We start from the raw sequence: 22,118 nt of genomic DNA on the forward strand, positions 1-22,118 counted from the left end.
GGAAAAGAGGTTGAAGGGAATTGTTTAAAAAAAAAAAAACCAAAGAACTCATGCTCAATTTCTTTCTATCTTTTTTTGTAGGTGTTTAACACTTGTACAATTTGGTCAAATTATGGGCAGGGCAGCGAGAGAAGCTAGTCAGCTTGAAAAGACACAGAGCCTGTGAGACAGGACATGATTACTTTGCTGAATCCCCACTTTTTTTTCTCTTCCAAAAGAGACAAAGGGAAATACTTAAGAACCAATAGTGACGGCCACAAAGCAATCATTGAGTTGCAGGATACCTTTGTCTCTAGGGGGCACGCAGTAATTTTTACATGTCTACCACTGAGTGTCAAACCTTTCCTTTTCTTCTTCTTTCCATTCTGGACAGCCAAACTGATTATCTAAAATAGAAAATTAGCACACAATGGGTTTACTCCGCGATACCCCTTATGCAACTAATGGCAAAGCTTGTTAATTGGTTGTAAATGCCAGCAGGTTGCCAGGATAATACTTCAGAAATAAGCGGGTATTCTGATAATTACAGCAATCTTCATCTATAAAAGCTTAAGTAGATGAAGTAGTGGCTGGCTTAAAACCAAGATTTATCCCGCTGCACTCACATTAAAAGAAAAAATAAGATGAAAACAATAATGTAACAAAACAATTATATAGCAGGAAGCTTTGTAGGTTTTAGAGATTGTCAAAACTCAGAAAGTAAAACAGTGCTGTAATAACCAGTTATGGAAAAATAGGCCATTTACATTTGTGTATAATTAAATAGTAGGCTATGCAATTTCACTTTTTAAAGTAAACTGCCTTTTCCTTTTTTTATAGGGCAACGTAGCCATAATTGCTGCATTAAAGCTTTAATGAAAGAAAAAAGCAGCAGATCAAGATGACATGTAACGTCTACATTTGTACCGTGGCGTTCTGCTTGTTTAGTAATGGGAAGCTACTGAGGAGATTAAAATTGCAGAATTCTTCATAGTTTGTTCTGAAATTGCTATAGGAAGATCATTCAGGGTCTAAAATACACACAATTTATTTTTCCACCTTCAATCTGCAAGAACTTCATGGCTTTCATAACTAGTAGGTAGTTGGAGACAGGTTTTATATGAGAGGGAGAACTACTTCGGATCATAAAAATTATCAGAAGTGAATGGATCAGAATTTAAACCTTAAGCGCCTTCCTTTGCGCATTAGAATATCACCCCAAATATTATATGATAGCTGGTGTTTAACTTAGGGAAGTATAAGGAGCTTTCTTGTTCAAAATATCAACAGGTTGGGTTATAATATTATTCTTTTATATTTGTGGTTTCTTTATCACCCCCACTAACATCAGGAACTGGTGCAGAAGACAGCCAATTGAGGTAAGGAGGTAACATTCTGGTAAACCGTTAACTGGCGTTTGGGTCGATTTAGTTTAAAAAAAAATAGCAATAACTCTCTTGTCAGCTTCTTTCTCAGAAGTTTGAGATATTCCCCAGATGTTATATTCCGTATAGGTTGGCTATGTTTCCTGTAAACCATCCCTGGCAAATAATGTACGCAGAGACTGCAAACCTTCATTACATGTTAGAGTACCGAGAAGAGGGTGTGAAGACTTGCTAAAGACACATCAGGCAAGAGAGCTTGGAGAAAAATACCAAGGGCATTGGTGCCAATGGCTAGAGCAACAAAAAAGTGAACTTAAGAGAATTTTTTAAAAAAAAATAAAATGGACATGATTTTATTCTTTCCTTTTTTAAAAAAAATTTTAATGTTTATTTTTGAGAGAGAGAGAGAGAGAGAGAGCGAGCAGGGAGGGACAGAGAGAGAGATAGACACACAGAATCTGAAGTAGGTTCCAGGCTCAGAGCTATCAGCACAGAGACTCACGCAGGGCTTGAACACACGAGCTGTGAGATCATGACCTGAGCTGAAGTCAGAAGCTCAACTGATTGAGCCACCCAGGCACTCTTATTCTTCCTTCTGTAAAAGAAGAAGGCAAAAGCAACTTCTTGTAAAAGAGAATGCAAGGAATGGACAATATAAAAGCCTAGAATTTTGGCCTTTTGGGTACTCACTTGAAGAAAGTGATTCTCTTGCGCCAGGGTTTTGTTTTGCTATTTGTTTCTTGCAGGGTTGATGAAATGCATCTTCATCTAGCCGCCGTTCTTCTGGGATGGAAAACTTTAAATACATAGCCTTCTGGAGGGGCTGGCTTCCACACAGAAGTCAGAATGTGGCATTGGCATGGGGGCCTGAGCTGTGGGCTGCAGAGCTCTCCAAGGCAAAGTGTGCAGGGCATAGCACCCTCAGGCAGGACAGGCCCGCCACCAGTTCAGAGAGAGTGCATCCACGGCAGCTTTCTGTGCAAACACTACCTGAAGTGGGAAGGAGAAAGGGAAAGGATCAAGAAGGGTTTTCCAATGTGGAAGTAAGAAAGGATCCCAGTCGACCACCATGTGCCGTAGTTAGCAGTTAGTATGTTCTCTGGGCTCTGCAGCCCTCTAACTGGCTCTGCTAAGATGTGGCAGGAATGGCCTTGTCCCCTCTCAGTAGTATTTCACGTCTCTGGGAGGTGGCTAGTTATCACAGCCCTTTGGTTGGAGCCAAAAAGGCACTTGTTTCAAGCTGCTGACTTCATGTGCTTTTTCACTGAAGTCTTTACACAGGATTTGAAGGAGCAGAGATAATAGTGGAGGGAGGCCTTCCTTCTGATGAGCTTGAAACCAGATTTTTGGGGGGTGGGGTCAAGAGGTAAGCTTGTAGGGGAAGAGACTAAACAACACACATGAACTATTCAGAATAAGAAATATGGGAGAGGGGGGTACAATCTAGGATTGTCTTTTCTTTGACTGTCACAGAACTTAGACACAACTTTCCTCATCGCGTACCAAAAACCTTGAGAAGTGTGGGAAGGACATCTCAAATGAATCCAAGAGATTCATCCAGGGAGAGAAAGACTTCCTGAAAAGGAAAAAAATATATATTTTTAAAAAATCAAATGAAATTTAAGGCCAAGGGTACCTGCCATTTTTGCCACCGTGAGACTTCTAGAAATTACTCTCTAATATAGTTTTGCTTTTTCTGACAGAAGAAAATAGTTCTCAGTCTGCTTCATGCTTGGCTTAAATTCTTTATTATTCTTAATGCTATGACACAGTTTTCCATATATCAGTGAAATGTTTATGGTAACTTTCCTGAAGGACAGATTAAAAACTAACAAGTTGAGGAATTCAGTGTTGTGTAGATTTGTCTTTCACATATAAGGTGAATATTATCTTTTTCTCTGATGCTTGAACTCTTTCTTGATGTAAGTTATTCTTCCTTGGAGGACCAGTACTGCCCTTTGAGATCTTTGAGAATTGTTCAGTGTATTAGTAATGTGTGTGATCTGATCAACTTAGATCTTAACTACTTTATGCCCCCAGCTAATTTTTCCCTTATCACTTATGCTTTAGTGAAATATACACCGCACAGAGTAAGTGAGAAATGTTTGCGAATGAATTATTTTTAACTGGAGAGTAGAATGTTTATGATACTTTTAATGATGAACACATTAAATTGATAAGCATTCTTAAAGAAATATCTCCAAGTCAGTTTGAGGGGTTCGTACTGAACAGGCAAAGTTCTTTGACTAGAATTTTCCCTTAGGAGAGGAACATACTCTCTGTACATATAAAAAGTATAGTAAGCCATCCTGATGGCACTCCTGCATGAATTGTGGGTTTGTCCTAACAGTGAGCATTTTCACTGTTTCTGTGTCAGTTGTCACTAATCAGTTATGCATCTGATGTGCAGATCCATCAGGGAATAGAATTTAAGTCATTTTGGCTTTAGCACATATGATATGCTTGTACAGGAGTTTACCAAAGCCCCTTCTGATACATTTTCAGAAGGGGATGTGCATATGTTATGGTACCTCTACAGCAGCAGTGACTGAACTAGCTGACAAGTGACAGGAGGTTTTCTCCCCTCTTTGGTATTTCATGAAAGTGTGCACAAATCATAACAAGTTGCCTCTCTTTCATAAGACAGGGAACATTTCCCTTAAAGCGCACATGGCTATATGGTGTGTTTGTGTACATGAAAATTCATGCTGCTATCAATTTTAATTTTGCCATTTTTGTTGTTTTTAAATTATAGGTTTGAGGTTTTTGAAGAGGCATAAATAATTGCTTTCAATTTCATCTTGACTGATTTTTTTTAAAAAACTGTATCAAATTCTTAGTGAAAAAGTTAAGTTCCTTACTGTTGGGAGAAACTATGGCGTATGGGTGACCCATTCTCCTGGGCTGTTGTTCTCTGCATTTGTCGAGAAAATGTGGTAAGTAGTAAGCACCTACTGTATGCCAGGAAGTCCTTATGCTAGATGATGCGTAGCAGGTGGTTCACAACATCTACCTGCCTTCTGACCCATGCTTCAAAGCAGTGTTAACAATGACAACACTAAACATGGGAGCCTTTGCTTTGCAATTTCTTAATTAGGTACTAAGCTCTTTGATAACTGTTATAGGTGTATCTTGACTGAAGGCAATTAAGGGGGACTGGTGGAGTGGAGAGGAAGTATGCTTCAGCATCAGCACAATCTGGGTTCAAATCCAGCCTTTAGCACTTACAAGCTGTGGTTTTGCCTAGGCCTCAGGATCCTTGTCTCTCAAACAGGGATGCTATGGTGAGAGATCAATGTGTAAATCATTTATTCTATCACTTGACACACAATGGTTGCTTAATACATTTCGTTCCTTTGAGTTCCCTTTTTCGTTGTGATCACAGAATAGTAAGAGACCCTATATAATCTTTCTCCAATCTGTTTTTTTTTAAAGGTTAACTAAGATCATTAGTGAATAGGTTTTTGGACCCACAGAAGCTGACTGTCTGGCTGTGACATCTAAGAGGAGTGCCAGTAAAATGATCTATTCCAAATAGCTAGTATGTATATACATATATATGTGTGGGTTTTTTTTTTTTGTCAGCAAATGTATTCTTTTTAAATTACTCAACCTTTCTATAATTATCTGAGACAGTGAGATGTACCCAAAGCACTTGAATGGTAGCTTCCGACTGCCATGGATTTTCCCTTAATGGAGAGAGACTCATTTAAACCCAGGGAATTCAAGGGACAGACGGAGTAGAGGCCAAGGGGAGAATTTGCCATGAGCCCATTAATAATCCATTAATAATCTCATGGCCCTGAGTTAGAGGTTTTGTTATTTTTTTTCCTAAAGAAAAGCCTGTTTGTACCTGCATCTGAACTACATAGTATGTTATGATTTTCTGTCATAAAGAAAATGGGAGCAGCATTACCAGACCTACCAAAAGTGCTTATTTAGACTTCAGCGTCTCTACTGTGAAATCACACACAATTGGTATTAATGGTTAGTATTTCCTCTCTCTTCCCCTTCATACCTGCCCTGTTGCTTACCTCACTCTTCTCTGGGAGGATGAGGAGTGTGAATCCGAGCTTTTGAGATCTTGAGGAAGCATCTTCCTTTTTCTTTACATATGAAGTGGCTTCTTTTTCTGTTTATATCTTCATGTGAACATTCTGGATGGTAAGAATGACAGATTATTGGCTCAGTCACAATTTGCCTTACACATACCCTCACTGCCAATTTTATTAAAAAAAAAAGATGTCTTCCTTTATGGAAGAAATAAGCTTATCTTGGTTGTGGCTTAAAAAAATCACCCAAAAACTGCTCCATGAACCAAAATCTTCCATAAAAGCAAATACACCTGATTTCTATTGTGAGCCCCCAACACGGGGGTCTCATTTAACCTAGCTTCTTGTCCTACCCTCTCATGTTGGTAATCATTTCAGGATGGTCTCTAACCTAATGAGAGAGATCTTTTGTGACAAAATAATGATAATGGTGATGATAATAATAATAATATCATCTTACAAGGGTGCTTTCCTTCCTTCTTCCAGACTGAGCAATGAGACTGTAACAATGTTAGACAAGGAGATAATACTGCACACTTAATGTGGCCGTGCATTATTTCATCCTCAACAGGCTTAATTAACATAAACTTGTCCAACCTTCTTTTTGCAATGACTCTGAATGAGAACGATGAATAATTTGCTGAGACCCCAGAGGAGAAGACAGTGGGAAAATAAAGAATTTTAATTCAGGTGGTTTGGTCTCATTCTTGCGCTTATTTAATGAAACTCTATCGGGAAGCTTCTTTATACCACAAAATACAATTGAAAAAAGAAGAAATGTTAATTAAATTTCTGTATTATTTAAACAGTTTTATGGAGAACACCAAATAACTAGCTTATTCATGATTAGGAGTAAGGGGGATGGGGTGAATCATAATTAGTTATTTTGTGGTATGTCTATCTTCTTCGGAGGTTAATTTGATTTAGATAGGAAGATGATGTTAACACTCTTTAGTAGATTTCAGATTCCCTGGGGTAGCTTTTACTTTATAACCCTATTGTGCACTTAATATGACTTTTGTCATGGTGTCAGTGTGTAATCCCTTAACAGACTGCGGCGTTTAAGTAAGCAGCAGTGATTCTGTTTTACAGTATGATTTAGGGTCTTAATCTGGTTCTTTTGAATCGATGCAGAAATTTGAACCAAAATTTTCATTCTCAAAGTTTTCAAGACATCTTTATTTTCTAAAGAGATGATCATCTTTTAAATGATGATAAAGAGAGGAAAAGATATTTAAAAGATATTATTTGGCTTGTATTACACTAAAGGAAGGACATTTGAGATTATGGCATTTGTAGAGCTTGTTTTCATACAGCTTTAGGCCTTGCTTTGTTAGGTATGGTAGGAACGGGGTAAGAGGGTGTTCATGATGAGAGGGGCGCTGAGTTTATTTAGATGGCAGCCATTGTGCATACATTGTAAATTACTTTTTTCATCTGGGGTGTGCACTGAGAAGTTAATATACTGCTGTCATACAAATAATGTTAAAACTATGATATCATTGGAGATTTATATGGTTTACTTATACAACGCGATGGGATATTTTGGAGGACACACCATGGAATATCATGGGCTGACTGATGCATCAGAAGGACAACAGAGGATCTGTAAAAACATATTTTTCTGCTCAAGGCTATAAAGCATGGCAAGTGTAGAGTACTTGGTTCTGGTGGGTGGTGGGTTTCTTTAAGGCCCTAAAACCTTTAAGAGGTTTGAGAGTGATGATGTCATTAATTAATAACTGACTGCATGCTAATCAATACAGAAGGTACACACTGTAATGGCTTATAAGCATGATGGCTTTTTAATGGCTCATGTATAAATGTTAATTGATTTAAAACAAAGGGAAATTTTTGTTATCGGGTCAATAGTTTATGGATTATGACTACCTTTTAGTTTGAGATTGCTAATGAATGTTCCTTCCTCATCCCCGACTCCCCTCCCCACCTTGTTCCTCTATGGTTTTTAATCAGAAATGCCTGTAAACAAGGTAGATCAGACCAATTATTGGGACTGGAATCCAATAACACTTGTAAAGGCCCAAAGGCTTCTATCAGGTGTTCCACTGGGGCTTCACAATATGTATCCTATAACATGGAATGTATATGACCCTGTGCAAAGTGCTGTGTTCACTTCTTTTATAACATATTTTACACAAAATATATATGTCATATAAATATGAAACCCTTGATATATTGTCAAGGATTTTGTACTTGAATTTTCTTATACTTAGTGTATAGAGTTAAAGAGATATCATAAGTGACCTAACAGAGAAGGGTATGGTATTTGTTCCAACATGTAAATTAAGAATCAGAACAGATTTAACATCAGAAACAAGAATTGGCACATAGCATTTTACCTGGGAGACTCTCATTGGCAAGCATGGGGCTGTTCGCAACAGACATATGAAGACTTAGGAGTTGCTTGTCGTGATACGGCTTTGTGCTTAATAGAAAAGGGGTATGCAGTTAATTCTTTATCATTTCAGACAGCAGTTATGGCTTCGTCTCCTCCTTCAACTGCCATGTGAGCATTTTTTCCCCGTTTTATTGCTCCATTCTTGGAGGTCTGTTTTGGAATGGTGCCAGTTATCTTTTTTCATTTAGGCAAAGTTTACATCGAAATGCTGATTTTATACATGAGGAAACTGGTGGCTTTTGAATAGTATCCCTGTCATCTTCCATATGGATGTGCACAAAGTTGAAAAAGGCAAATAGTATTAGAATGTTATGTGAGAAACAGCAGTCCTCTGCCTTCAGTCCTCAGTCTCTGTCTTCCTGCGGTTCTCATTCTTCAAAAGAGCACAGTCAACTCTCCTAGCTGACTTGTCTTTTTTCCTGGTGTTTATTTCCATGTGTAAAAAACTTCTATTACAGAGTCCTTATTTTCCAGTTTTGAATATTATCTACTAATTTCTTTGTATGAAAGATAGGAATTTAGCACCTTTACATCCTCCCCTACCAACAGTACCCTTGCCAAGACCTTCTTAGATTTAGTGTTTACATTTTTGTCTGTATTATTAATCCATACCCTTTTTTTCATTTTAGACAGAGAGAGAGAGAGAGAGAGAGAGAGAGAGAGAGAGAGAGAGAGAGCTGGTGAGAGGGGAAGAGGGAGAAAGAGACAGAAAATCTTAAGCAGGCTCCATACTCAGCGTGGAGCTCCCATGAACTATGAGATCATGATCTGAGCTGAAATCAAGAGTTGGATGGACGCTCAACCAACTGAGCCACCCAGACACCCCATACCCAAATTTTAATAAGTATAAATCTCCTATTACTGTGTTCATATACCTCAGATAATCATTCCAAGAACGGTAGGAAAAGCAAGACAGGGAGTCTCTTTTCATAGGTTGCTGTGTGTGTGTGTGTGTGTGTGTGTGTGTGTGTGTGTGTGTGTATGGTAGGGCACTAATCTTAAAGGACAAACAGAAGAAGAGGGCTAGTGGAAGGGGCTGAGGAGGAATAGATGTAGGAGGAAAACCAGGAGAAAACGGAAGACAATGGAAAGAGTGTCAGGAAGAAGGAGAGGGTAAAAAAAATGTCAAAAGCCAAAGAGAAATAACATAAGAGGAAGACTAAAAGGCCTCTAGCGGTGGCTGCCAGAGTATTGGGGTCCAAGTCCTCAAGGCAATGGGAAATAACAAGTAACTTTGACTTGCGGAGCTTGGTTCTGAAGTAAAGGAGAGAGAAGTCAGTTAAGAGATGTGGCTAAAAAATTAAGTTCAGGTTTTTTGTTTGTTTTTGAGACAAGAATGACTTTAGCATGTTTCTAGGTGAAGATGTAAATTGAAAATCTGCATGTGACCAGCAATCTTTTCCAATCATCTCTTCAACAATTGTATTATAACTTAATGATAATATATTCCTATATATTGTACCGTACAATGATTAAATGACTGTTAAAAGAGTTATCTTACTTTGACTATACACATACATGTACATGTTGGAAACTGGCAGTTTAGAGGAGGAAATGCCCAATTTACAGATTCTAGCCAAGACTCAAACATGCCCCCTACTCCTAGTCCAGAGCCCTTGCTACTTTTTGCAGTTGCCCTTTGAATTTCCCTTTGCTTCTTCGTTGATCTTTGCTGTTAAGAAACTCCTCTATTCTTACTTTTTTTTTTGGCCAGGCTTATTTGTCCATCTGCCTGCTGCTATCATTTCCTTCAAATCCACAGCTATATCATGTGTTGACTAACTTCATTACACCATAAAGCTGCTCTTACTATCCACATCATACACAGATCCAGACATTTTGCAATGGAAAGAGATTCCTCCAGTCTAGTAACCTATTTTGAGGACATATTTTTGTATGACTGTCACTAGGAACACCATTATCTTAAACAACATGTGGACTTAGAGCCATACATCAGGATAGATAACAAAACCATTTTATGTAACTGGATTTTAACTTGGATATTAATGATCTTTTGGTGTTAGACTCTACCTGCAAATCTCACTAGGGGTGTGTATACTTCTCATTTCACTTTTTTAAATGATTTTGATCAACCAGAGCTCCAAAGATTGGTTTATTAAATGGGTAGCAAAAGTAAGTGATGGTTTTCAGGTCTGCATTGTAATTGAGAATGTTTGGCTCTGTGCAAGTTTCCTGGGTGAGGGTAATACATTCCTCAATAATTTACTCGTTCAGTCAATCTACAAAAAATTCTTCGGGGTCTACTATTTTTCAAGTACTATGCCAGATGCACCATGCTTTCAAGGGTTGGAGGTGGTCTCAGTTTTGTAAGAGACAGATGAATCAACATATTATTAGAATATCATATAATAAAGGGCAGGTTGTTTTCACTGTGAATAATGGGGTATTCTCTGGAATTCATCTTGTTGGAGAATCCATTCAAAATATGCTTTCTGGAGATAGTGGCACTCGAACTTAGAGGATGAGTAAGAAGGAGAGCGACAGGGCAAAGAAGGCTGCCAGGCAGAAGGAAAAATGTGTTCAAAGGCATAGAGGCATGAGCAAGCAGAGAACCTGGTGCATCATAGGAAGAGTAAGCATGTAATATGTTTGGAGTTAAGGGTACATGTGGAAACGTTGGCAAGTGGTGTGCTGGGGTGGTGAGTGGTATCCAGATTCTCAAAGGCCTTGTTTTTAAGGATTTTAGAAATATTTTGGGAATTCACAGATGGTTTTCGAGCATAAGAGTCATGTAATGCAATCAGTCTTTTAGGAATACCAACACTGAATTAGAAGGGTGACTAGGGTCATGAGACCAGAAAACCAGGTGAGAGACTCTGCCCTGAGCTAAGATTATGGATGTGGATGATAGGAGGGGAGATAAGAAAGACAATTAGATTGAGATTGAATCACCTGAGCTTCATGATCAATTTGGTGTAACGTGGAGGAGAAGCCTTGTGAATGATCACACTGGCTTCTCAGTAATTCCTATTGTGAATTCCTAGAGCTAATGGTGCTGGGATGTGCTTTGGGGTAACCTGAATAGCTGGTTTATACATATGGAAGGATTCAAGAATTTCTGAATGACAGTGTTCAGTTGCATGACAGTGTTCAGTTAACGACAGTGTCCAGCTAAAATTTCTTAAGTATAGTATATACAAAATTTCCAAATGACTATGAGTGTTATTAAATCACATCTTTAGCACTGCTGGGCACCTAGATTAAAAAATCCTAGGCCTCCATTTATATTCTATGACCAGTGATTATCCATATGCAAATAATTTTTTTTATGTATCCACTGAACTTTATTCCTTCTTTGTAAAATTTATTTATTTATTTATTTTGAGAGAGAGAGAGCACATGAGCGGGGGAGAGGGGCAAGGTGGGGGTGGGGAGAGAGGGGGGGAGAGAGAGAGAGAGAGAGAGAGAGAGAGAGAGAGAGAATCTCAAGCAGGCTCCATGCTCAGTGTGAAGCCTAATGTGGGGCTCAATCTCATGACCATGAGATCATGGCATGAGTCGAAATCAAGAGTCAGATGCTTAACCAGCTGAGCCACCCAGCACCCCAACCTTTATACTTTCTAATGTTATTTTTTAAGGGTTTTTTTTTTAATTTTGATAATATATCAAACTAACCATATACAAATGTTAATGCAATTCTGAAATGAATTTTCTTATGATTCTGTCTGGAGAAACAGTGCTTTAAATTCTCAAGGACACTTCTCCCCATGTTACAGAAAGTGTATGAAGTTGAGATAAATGCCAGACATTGCCTTTCTTTTTCCAGGCATTATATTTGATCCTAGAAATTTGCAAGTTTTCATAAGTTCTGACAATGTGATTATTTCAAACTCACCAAAAAAGCCAAAGAACCTCACATTTTTGACAATAGCCAATTGACTTTGGCATCCTGAAAACTGAACCGGACAGTTATATTTAGTCTTTGGCTTTGAGAATAGAATAGCTTTTAAATTTTTTAGAGGGGAAAATATTTACCTTTTTTGTTTGTAAACGTCATAAATTCTCATTGCAAACAATAGAGAAACAAAAGAGAAATGTATAAAATAGAAATCGAAAGTGCTGTACAATCTACCATAGTTCTATCACTAGAAACAATGGTTAAAGTTTAGGGTGTATCTTACAGATATTCTTGCATATATTTTTTAATGCTATCACATTATGCATACTTTTCTGTAATCTTCCTTTCTCAATTAGCAATGTCATGAATATGTTTCTGTGTAAGTTTATAAGCAACTATCTTTTTTTATTTTATTTTATTTTATTTTATTTTATTTTATTTTATTTTATTTTATTTTATTTTATTTTTATTTAGGCTCTATGCCCAGTGTGGAGCTGAACATGGTGCTTGAACTTATGACCCTAAGATCAAGACTGGGCTCAGAACAAGAGTCAGATGCCTAATCAACTCAGCCACCAGGTACCCCATAAGAAGCTATCCTTTAATTGTGTTTTTATTTTACATATGTATAATTTCTTCACCTAGTTCCTTCTTAGTTTTTTTCCCCTAAATTTTCAACTAACAAACAGTGTTGCTATGAGTGTCCTTGTACTTAATAATTTATTATTTTTTCTGTTCCTTCATTTGAATACATTTCTAAAGTGGAACTATTGAGTCAAAGGTTACTTATATTTTATTTTAAGTTTTGGTAAGTATTTTCAAATTAACACCTTAAATTGTACTCCTTATGCTGCTACCTACCTTGGTATAATCAACTTTTGATTTTTCTTTATAATGTAGGAAGAACAAAACAGAACAAAACTTATAACTCTTTTAATTTGGATATCCTTTCTCTTTAATGATGCTGTTTATCTGATGTTTATTGTTCTTTTTCATCTTCTCTTACTTGTGAAAGTTATTTGCCAAATTTTCTGTAGTGTTATCTACATATGATAGTATGTGGTGTTATCGACATATCTAACATATGAAAAGCTCTTCATATGTTAAAGTCAAACTTTTTCTTACAACTTATGATTTGGAGATTTGATAAGACAGGCTTCCCCTTCCTCAAGATTATAAGTAGGGTAAGTTTTAATGAAAACAAACAAACAAAAAAAACCTAGAGATAAGGATCCAGTGAAAAATTAAAAAATAATTACGGAGTTTATTAATGGGAAACAGGCAACTGGAAAAGACTGTGAGATGGTCTTTAATAAAAGGAGAAACTTGTTTAATTTCACAATAAAATGGAAATAAGGACTAGGATACAAATTGTGTGAGAGTAGGGGAATCTGTTTTATTCACGGCTGTGTCCCCTATAGCAATGCTTGGCACACGGAAGTTGCTTAATAATTTTTTGGAATTAATTAAGGAATGCATGCATCTAAGCTGACATGAATACATCATGAAAACTTGAATTGGGGAATATCTACAAATCAATATTATTTCTATAAACACTGAGAAGAGAGAGAACACCATTACAATGTCAACTTTCACTATCATTGGGAAACTGGTAATTTAAGCTTTAAAACTCATTTGTTTATTGAGACTTTTTTTCTTGACTCAAGCTCCCAAATTTTACTAATGTCTGTTAATACATTAAATTTGTGTCCTTTATAAACTATAGTTTTAGTCTTTGAGTAATATAACCCTAAGGAAGATAAGAGAATTAAAAAAGAATCAACACTGCATTACAAGTGGGCTGGCAAGTTAAAAGTGGGCTGACATTAGAATATTCATTATTTCATGATTTACCCTCAAATGAATGACAAAAGACATTTTGGAATCTTTTTCATTTGGGATTCTTAAGCAAATCCCAAGGTCTGACAAAAATGTAAACTGTACTGGGAAAAGTGTAAGAGATAATCTAAAGAATTAACCTCCATTTAAAAAAAACAGAATGACTTAATGTTTTCATTGGAACCAGTTGTTTGATTGTTTTAAGGTTAAGCTAGTAAACATAAACTTATGCCTAAATTCTGAGTTCCAATTTATGGGATAATACAATAACATTCCCCTTTTTTTGTTGTAATTGAGATATTTTCTTGGATGATTTAAAAATAGATTTTTATAAGTTGTGTTCTCTAGCATTTTTTTCCCTGAAAGAATAATTCTTTTTTATTAGTGTAATAGCTAATTTTAATTCTATGTCACACAAACCCCCTTAACTTTATATGGTATTTTATATAGTAATGTTTATTTCCTATACAAACTCTCTAGAATGTTTTATCTGTTTTATATCCCATTGAATTCTCCCTGAAACTGCACTAGTTTACAATAATTTTATTACTTTATTAATTAAACGTTTTCCAACAAGCTAGCTATGGCATTTCTTATCATCAAGGGTTCCATTAGTTTTTAATGGTGTGAGACAAAATTACCATTTACCCACATGCAATTTAAGAAGCATCATTAACACAGGAAAAGCACCAGGTGGGATTTCTAATAGTTACTGTTTCTCATTTTTGTTTTTATTTAAAAGGAATAACTGGTTTTGAGATTTTTTTTTTTTTTGCTGCTATATTGCCAAATCTTCACTTGGATTTTATGATCGAGATAATTTAAAATAATGTTCTTCTATCTCCTTAGGCACTACTCAACAGTATTTCTCTTATGTGCACACAGCTCCAGTCTAGCACTTTTCCCAAACAGTCGAGTGACTGGTCGGTGCAGACAACAGAACAAAGAGAGTCCTACGTGGACTCAAGCAGGGTGTGTGGCCAAGGGCTTGGGCAGTGGCAGTGGAGTGGCCATAGACTGCTCCTATCAGAGAAGCAGGAGGATTGGGGCTGGGAAGATCCAGGGGTCCTGAAAAACCAGAAGAAATTCTAGGACTCTTGCAAGGTGGACACTCATTCCCCGCCCCCACCCCCCACTCCCCTGGAGAAGGTATATGAACTCTTGAGAAGCAGTCACATGACATATGGTAGGTAATGCTTACCCTCTTGGAGGTGGAAAGTACCAATTTCTAGAAAATAAATGTGAGAGAACCAGTCAGGATTACTCAGGCACTGAAGTTTGTAATAGCATAGATACTTTCAAAAGATTGTGAAAATACAGCTATCTTGCAATTCAGTGTATTGTAAAGCATATAGAACATGTTACAGATCCCTTTTACCTATAAACCTCTAATTCTATTTAGGGTTCTTCATTTTGAACTAATTCTAATCAGAATTAGATGTTTATTTATTCAAGTCTTTGGCAAAATGCTTCTCAGCTACTAACAAAAGGCAAAAAAAAAAAAAAAAACACCCAAAAAACCCTCCCAGATATACAAAAAGAAGTGATATGAAGCTAGTTTGGGTGATCATTTAAGATTTTGCTTTTGTTGGATAGTTACTGTTCTAGGATATAAGAGAATTAAAATAGTAGAGGAAAATCATAGTTCCACAAAGTCAGGGTTTGGGCAAGATTTAAAGTCTTTGACGCAAAATAGACAAAATTTAGTGAAATTGACCAGTATTCCAAGATATTTTTCATGAAGGAGTGGAATGTAGTCAAGAACAGTGTACTTGCTTGACTCAGGAAAGACAAATTAAAACATCTTTAATCATCTCCTAAAAAAATGTTTTATAAATCATTACCTGAATAATCTGTTGAAAAATGAAGACATCTCTTGGCTTGATATCCAGTCTGTATTGTATGTCCTTTCTTTCCAGTGATTTGTAGATGAATATTTTGAGCATTAGCACATTGTAGGGGTATGCAGTTTTTTTATAGAGTGGTCTTCTCTGGGAGATTTTTATAAAAGTACTAAACGTAATTTGATATTTATTGATCGCTTATAGGTTTATCATATGATATATATTGATTAGCCCACTACACTGCATGACAAATTTTTGTTTCATTGCAAAGAAAATTGCTGTAATAGAGGAGTTTTAAGAAAAAAAGGGGAGAGAAAAATACGAGTGAAGCAAACTCTTCTAAATGTGGAAGTTTTGACATCTAAGGAGAAATAGTTTATTTCCTAAGATTAACATATTTTCTATTAAGCCAATTCTACACCTACTGCTTATATCAATCTATATGTTTAGTTAATTCCCCAGTAAATATGTGTCTAGACACAGAAAATACTTAGACTTATTGACAGTATTGTATAGGTGGCATTTTTTTCTGCACAATGATCATGTGCTAGATGGATCTTCTGTTAGTATATCAATTCTATATTTGTGTTGCCTACAAAAGAGAAAAATCAGCAAAGTTATTGATGAGCTTCTGTGTTGCATTTTCTCCTCTAGAGTAGCAGAGTAGTATTCCTCCATTTTGAACTTGACCTAAATCAGTTATTAAATTTTAAGCAAGTCACTCTATCACTTTGAATGAGAGATGTTATTTGGATAAATTGCTTTTAGCATTGATGTATAGGAAGACTCTATAAATTCTTCTCTGGGACAATTAAATTATTACATAATTTACTGGGTAAGTTGTATTTTATTTGGGATGACACTTAATAACACTAGATTTCCCAGGATCCAGTAAAACATTTTTGGTGCTACTAGATTCCTAGCATTTGCTCTATTTCCATTCAGTGTACTTTTATTGTGCTAGAAGCTGACAGAAAATTGCTATAGCCAATCACCAAAAAGTGCTTATTTTTTTATGATGTTTTATTTTCATTGCTCGACATTAACATAATGAAACTTTAGATTTTTCTATTAAAACGATGCAGTACATGTGAAGTGTCATGATGAATGACAATTTCTTGTGATATACATTTTGGCGCTTGTAAAATAAAGATTGACATTAGAGCTTCCTGGATTGGATACTCTCCAATTTTATTTAGAGGCTATATAAAAAGCAAACACACACACACACACACACACACACACACACACACACTACACACACACACACACTACACGTGTGTGTAGTGTGTGTGTGTGTGTAGTGTGTGTGTGTGTGTGTGTGTGTGTGTGTGTGTAATATTCCTAACCAGAAGAGAGGTAATAAAAAATATTTATTGGAGCATTGCTATTTGTGTAAATGTTCTTATTTAGCATCTACTAATGTCACAGAGAGATAATTTTTTTGGAAGTAATGAGCCACCAAGAAAATTTCTTAATTTTCTTTTGTGTGGATAGCATAAAATTGGTGAACTTCAAAAAAAGAAAAACACACACACAACCAAACATTTCTTGAGTTTACCTATAGTAAGCTTTGACTGCTATTGTTTTGAATCATTTTTAGTGAAATGTCACAGAAATTGGGATACAATAATGGCAAGAGAATACATGTCATGAAAGCCTGCAATTAAAATCCAGACTGTGTGGAACACATACCACAATCAGCGACATATGCCAATGGTTCAATTCTTAGGCAATTGGATGAGGATAATTGGGTCAGAAGGAGGCTTCAACTTTTTCTATTACGCATTGTGCACTCCCCAGAGCTGGACATATTGTAGAGAAGGAAAATAGCAAAGTGCTTTAGGTGCAAAAGCTTTTGGTGTCAGATACCTTTTATTTCCTATCTTATCGCCAAGTGATCTTGGGCTAGTCACTTCATCTCTCTCAGACCTAGTTACGTTTTCTTAGATGAAAAGGAGAACAGGGTTGGATGGTTTTAAAGTGTGGATGAGATAAAGCAGCAAAAGTTCTGACCACAATGCGTGGCACCCAGCGCTAGTCTAAAACAGTTACCATTCTACGCACCATGTTTGTGTTGCTTCTACTCCCAGCAAAGACATAGTGACCCACTAGGTGGCTTGATTTGTGATATATATGCTTTTTTTAAAAAACTTGTAATGTTTATTCACTTTTCAGAGACAGAGAGAGACAGAGGGTGAGTGGGGAGGAGGGAAAGACAAAGAAGGAGCCACAGAATCTGAAGCTGGCTCCAGGCTCTGAGCTGTCAGCACAGAGCCCCATGTGGGGCTTGAACTCACAGACCACGAGATCATGACCCTAGCTGAAGGCAGAAACCCAACTGACTGAGCCACCCAGGTGTCCCTGTGATGTATATTTCTTTGTTGAATTTAATTGAATAGCAAGGATTTGGGTAATTAAAGGTACTATTCTTGGAAATAATAACTGACATTTATGAGCATTTACAATGTGCCTGGCATAGTGCTAAGCATATATCTCTTGATGTGCATAAGCACGTATGTGTGCACATATACACACAATCTCATTTTATTCTCTTGAGACGTTTATGAAGTAGTTACAACTTTAACACCATGTTAAAGAGGGGGAAATGGAGGCCAGGGAGCTTTAGTCTCTAGTCCAGAATCTCTCCCTTATTACGTGATGGCAGTGGGAGGCACATCCAGGTAGTCCTCGAGCTCACGTATTTCACACTAGGAAGAAAGCTGTAGACTGAGTGTTAAATGAACACAAATACTTCATTGCAATGATGAGTCACAAGAAATGTAGAGCACTGAAAAAGAAGAACCAACAACAGAAAAAAAATAGAGAAAATGGTGCTGTAGAAAGAAAGATCATTTTCAGAGGTGAATGGACGGGAGATAGTCTCACCATTTTTAAATATATTTCCAACAGCCATAATTTAGATTTGTTGGAGTTTTCCTTCTTTGGGGCTCAGTTTTCTCAGTTGGAAACGAGCTTGTTGGAACAAATGAACTCTAAGGTTCTTTCCCTGGTTCTAACTTACATTTTTTCATGAGTTCTAATCAGCTACAAATAACATTTCCCACTTCTCTTTGTGTCAATCAGAGGGGGTCCCACCTAATGTCTGGTCACCTCTCGTTACATTTTAGAGCTGTAAGTTGATAACTGACTCCACTACCTGTCAGTTTGCCAACATGTCAAGAGGGGTTTGTTGGCGGTACAGAGGGAAAGAAATGGGAAACATGATGACCAAGGGGCTCCCTTATTAGCGGTGGAAGCAAATATTGACATAATGTTGGCAGAATTCTCTCTCACACACAAACTCTTCTGTGAATATACAACAAAGAAATCCATGTATGTAAACAGAATGTAGTCACGTTTAATATTTTAAGCCCACAATCTAACTTTTTTCCTTAAAATTTTGTTTTGTGCTGCTAGGAAATGAAGAGTGGGCTAAAACAGGGTCATTTAGCCTTATCTGAATGATTAGGTTAAGTCTCTGTCCAGAAGAAGTATGGTCATCAAAATCTTGTTCGTTGAGGCTATTATTTAAGCCTTAACAGTCTTCTCAGACAGGAAGCATTTTGTTTTGTGTGCCCTAGTGGTGTGATATGAGGTGGAGACACAGCGAGCGATGAACTGTGTGAACATGGTGCTTGGAGGTAAAGCAAGAGGTCCCAGGTATCCTGAGTGAGGCATCTGACAGGTAGGTGATGCAGTTGAGTGGATCAAGGATCAGACAGCTGGGATTCTGGGTCTGACCACCTCCCTCAGTAGCATTGATAAGCTACAGTGCCCTGCTCCCAGCAAGGTGATAATTCCTGACACGTGCTATGGAAGTACCATGCCTTATCACGCTGTCCCGAAGGGTGAAATGATGTCATGGAAGCACTTTATAAGCAATAAATCACAGACATGAAATAGTTCTGTGACTAACTTCATCGTGAGAGGGTTTAGTTGAAGGCACTCTTACACAATGACAGCAGCATTGCCAAAATAAAATCTGCATTAAAGGAGGGTAAGTGTTCGCAGAGATCCATGGACATAAATAACAAAACAAGTAGTCAGGGTGTACCAGAATTTAAGTGCTGGAAAGGTTATGTGGTATTCAAGAGGAAAGTTAGCAATGAAGTCAGTCAAGGTCAATTTCTGTATCTACTAAGTTATCTTAACATTTTAATAGCTTGGAACTGTGAAGAATGAGCTGGTTAATGGAATTTTGGAAAACAGAAACTTAGAACACATAATTATACCAGAAAATGCTCCACATTTTAAATACCTGAAATTTTAAATGCATGCTTAAAACCAGGTACTTATCCAAATTGCCATAAATATTGCTTTATGGTAGAAATAACCCTAGAAAATTCTGGTGTCTTCTTTGTATCTTGAATGACTGTCCTAAGTACACAAATAAAAGTCAGGTGCATCTCAATGGTGAATATTACTGCTCAAGTACCTTAGATAATATTAATCAAAGTGTCAAAGTAACTTTATAGAAGGATTTTTCAGTCTCGCCACTGTCAGTATTTTGGATCACATACTTCTTTGTCGTGGGGGGCCACCCTGTGTCTTGTGGGATGTTGGTTAAGCATCTCTGGCCTCTGCTCATTAGATGCCAGTAGCACCTTTCAGTTGTGATAAAAATGCCCCTTGATGTTGCCAAACATCTCCTGGGGAACAAAACTATCCTCAGTTGAGAGCCACTGCTCTGTAGTGATATGAGAGCCTTCAGCTTTCATGACTCACAATTCCAAAAATTCTGGGGTAGTAAAATTAGTTAGAGATATATTAGAGAGAATAAATGCATACATATGTAAGTGTTGTGTTACTAACATATTCCTCATGTTAACACCCTCTCTCTTCTGGTTTTGTTGTGAAGATGCATAATTCTCTTCATGGTCAGACAGTGTGTTCTGAGGGTGGGGACTAGGTTGTATTTCCAAGGATCTGTATCTTATTTTCTTCTAGCTCTGCAGTCTTTTGCATTTTCATCCACCTCCTTTGTTTCATTACTGCTTCTCAGATGACTCTCAAAGTAGACAGGAATACAGGTGTGCTTGCTTGTTCCTCTTGTCCTTGTTCCTCTAGTCCTATTATTCCCATTTAGCTCATCTTCCCCTTGCATCTGTGCCCCTTGTGTCTTAAAATTTTTTTTTTCTCTTCTTCTTCTAGGCATCTAGGTACATCTTAACATCAACTTTATCTTTTCCCCTCTTTGTTTCTTCTGCCAATCAATTAACAGGTTGTAGTACTCTTAAATCTGCAGTCTCTCTCCCAATTCTTGCTTTCAACCAACAATCTCTCTGAAATACCCACTAGCTTTTGTCACTGTCTTGCACACTTGTCACTATCCTGGACAGTTGTCATTATCTTCTAACATCTAGTCTTTGTCATTCATCTTCTTGCCTCCAGTCTTTCTTCAACATGTACATTTTATAGTGTTAGACGGGTGTCCCTGAAACACCCCCCTCCCAACAAACCCTTTAGAGCTCTAAGGACTAATGACTGACCCCACTTACTTCTTCAGCCCTATTTCTTTTTTTTTTAATTTAAAAAAAATGTTTATTTATTTATTATTTTAAGAGGAAGAGATAGAGAGTGAGTGGGAGGGGCAGAGAGAGAGAGGGAGACAGAGAATCCCAAGCAGGCTCCACACTATCAGTGCAGAGCCCGATATGGGGCTTGAACTCACAAACCATGAGATCATGACCTGAGCCAAAATCAAGAGTTGGACGCTTAACCAGCTGAGCCACCCAGGCGCCCCCAGCCCTATTTCTTGTAACTGGAGCTAAAGATAATTTCTCCTTAACCTGTACTTCTTTAGAACTTTATCTAAGAATTTCTTTGAATTCTATCATTTTTTCTAAACCATTTTTTCTTTTGTGTTTTGATAATTTTGATTTACATATAAGAAAAAAACTTAACCCCCCCCCTTAAAGTACGAAATATATATGGGAATTGGAGAATCTAGTTCTACTTAAGTACTTTAAAGTTACTTGAAAGATTATTTTAGAGAACTACAATATGCAGATGGTTATAAAATACTTTATATAGAATTCATGCATCCCTGATGTTGATACTGTTTATTTTTCTTCTTGGAATTTAACATAGAGCAGGCCTTCTTTACCTCCTCATCTTATGGTGGGACATGAATATGTAAATTTAGTTTCTATATTAAAAAATTGTACATGAATCTTAATCTGCATTTCACTTCAATGGGTATTAAACATACTTACTTAGGAGAGGCTGACTCTACAAAGTTCAAATATGGAGGTAACACATAATTAGAGAGAGCCACGATAGTCTAGTGGCACTTACTGCCATAGCCACTGGTCCATTTATTGGAGGGAAGTGAACACTTTGAACTTGCTGTTTGTCATCAAGAATGCTTACACAGTTCCATGAGAAAAGGCTTTGGCTTGAGCCCAGGTTGGTAGTAAATATAGGCCATTACTAGTTGATGTTTGTTTGATGGTCTGTATGAAATGAGTCGGTGGTCTCAGTCCAGTTATTAGAAGACAGGTGTCTACATCTCAAAACATCATGACAATTGGCACTAATTGTTACCCCTATTGGGAGTCTCAGCAGAGAAGCAGAGCAATCAGTCAAGGGAGAGGAGAAATTATCGTTGTCCTGCCCTTCAAGAGTTTCCTTTCCAAAGGCAGATGATGGGGAATTTCCCCATCTCAGATAAAGAAGTCTTTTGGGATATAAGCAGAAAATAATACTACTAGAAGAAGAATATTTTGAAAAGAACTA

The 22,118-nt window shown here is 37.1% G+C and overlaps 1 long non-coding RNA gene across 1 annotated transcript; it reads right to left on the reverse strand.

Annotated features, from left to right (window-relative positions):
- Nucleotides 1-2,082: 2,082 nt before the first annotated feature.
- Nucleotides 2,083-5,472, reverse strand: LOC123379405. The gene is made up of 3 exons (XR_006583787.1): nucleotides 5,399-5,472; nucleotides 2,868-2,940; nucleotides 2,083-2,354 (listed from the first exon to the last, which is right to left on the reverse strand). It is a non-coding gene; the product is annotated as an uncharacterized LOC123379405 (long non-coding RNA).
- Nucleotides 5,473-22,118: the final 16,646 nt, after the last annotated feature.

This window comes from Felis catus, chromosome C1 (genome assembly GCF_018350175.1).
Source record: "Felis catus isolate Fca126 chromosome C1, F.catus_Fca126_mat1.0, whole genome shotgun sequence".
NCBI lineage: Eukaryota > Metazoa > Chordata > Mammalia > Carnivora > Felidae > Felis > Felis catus.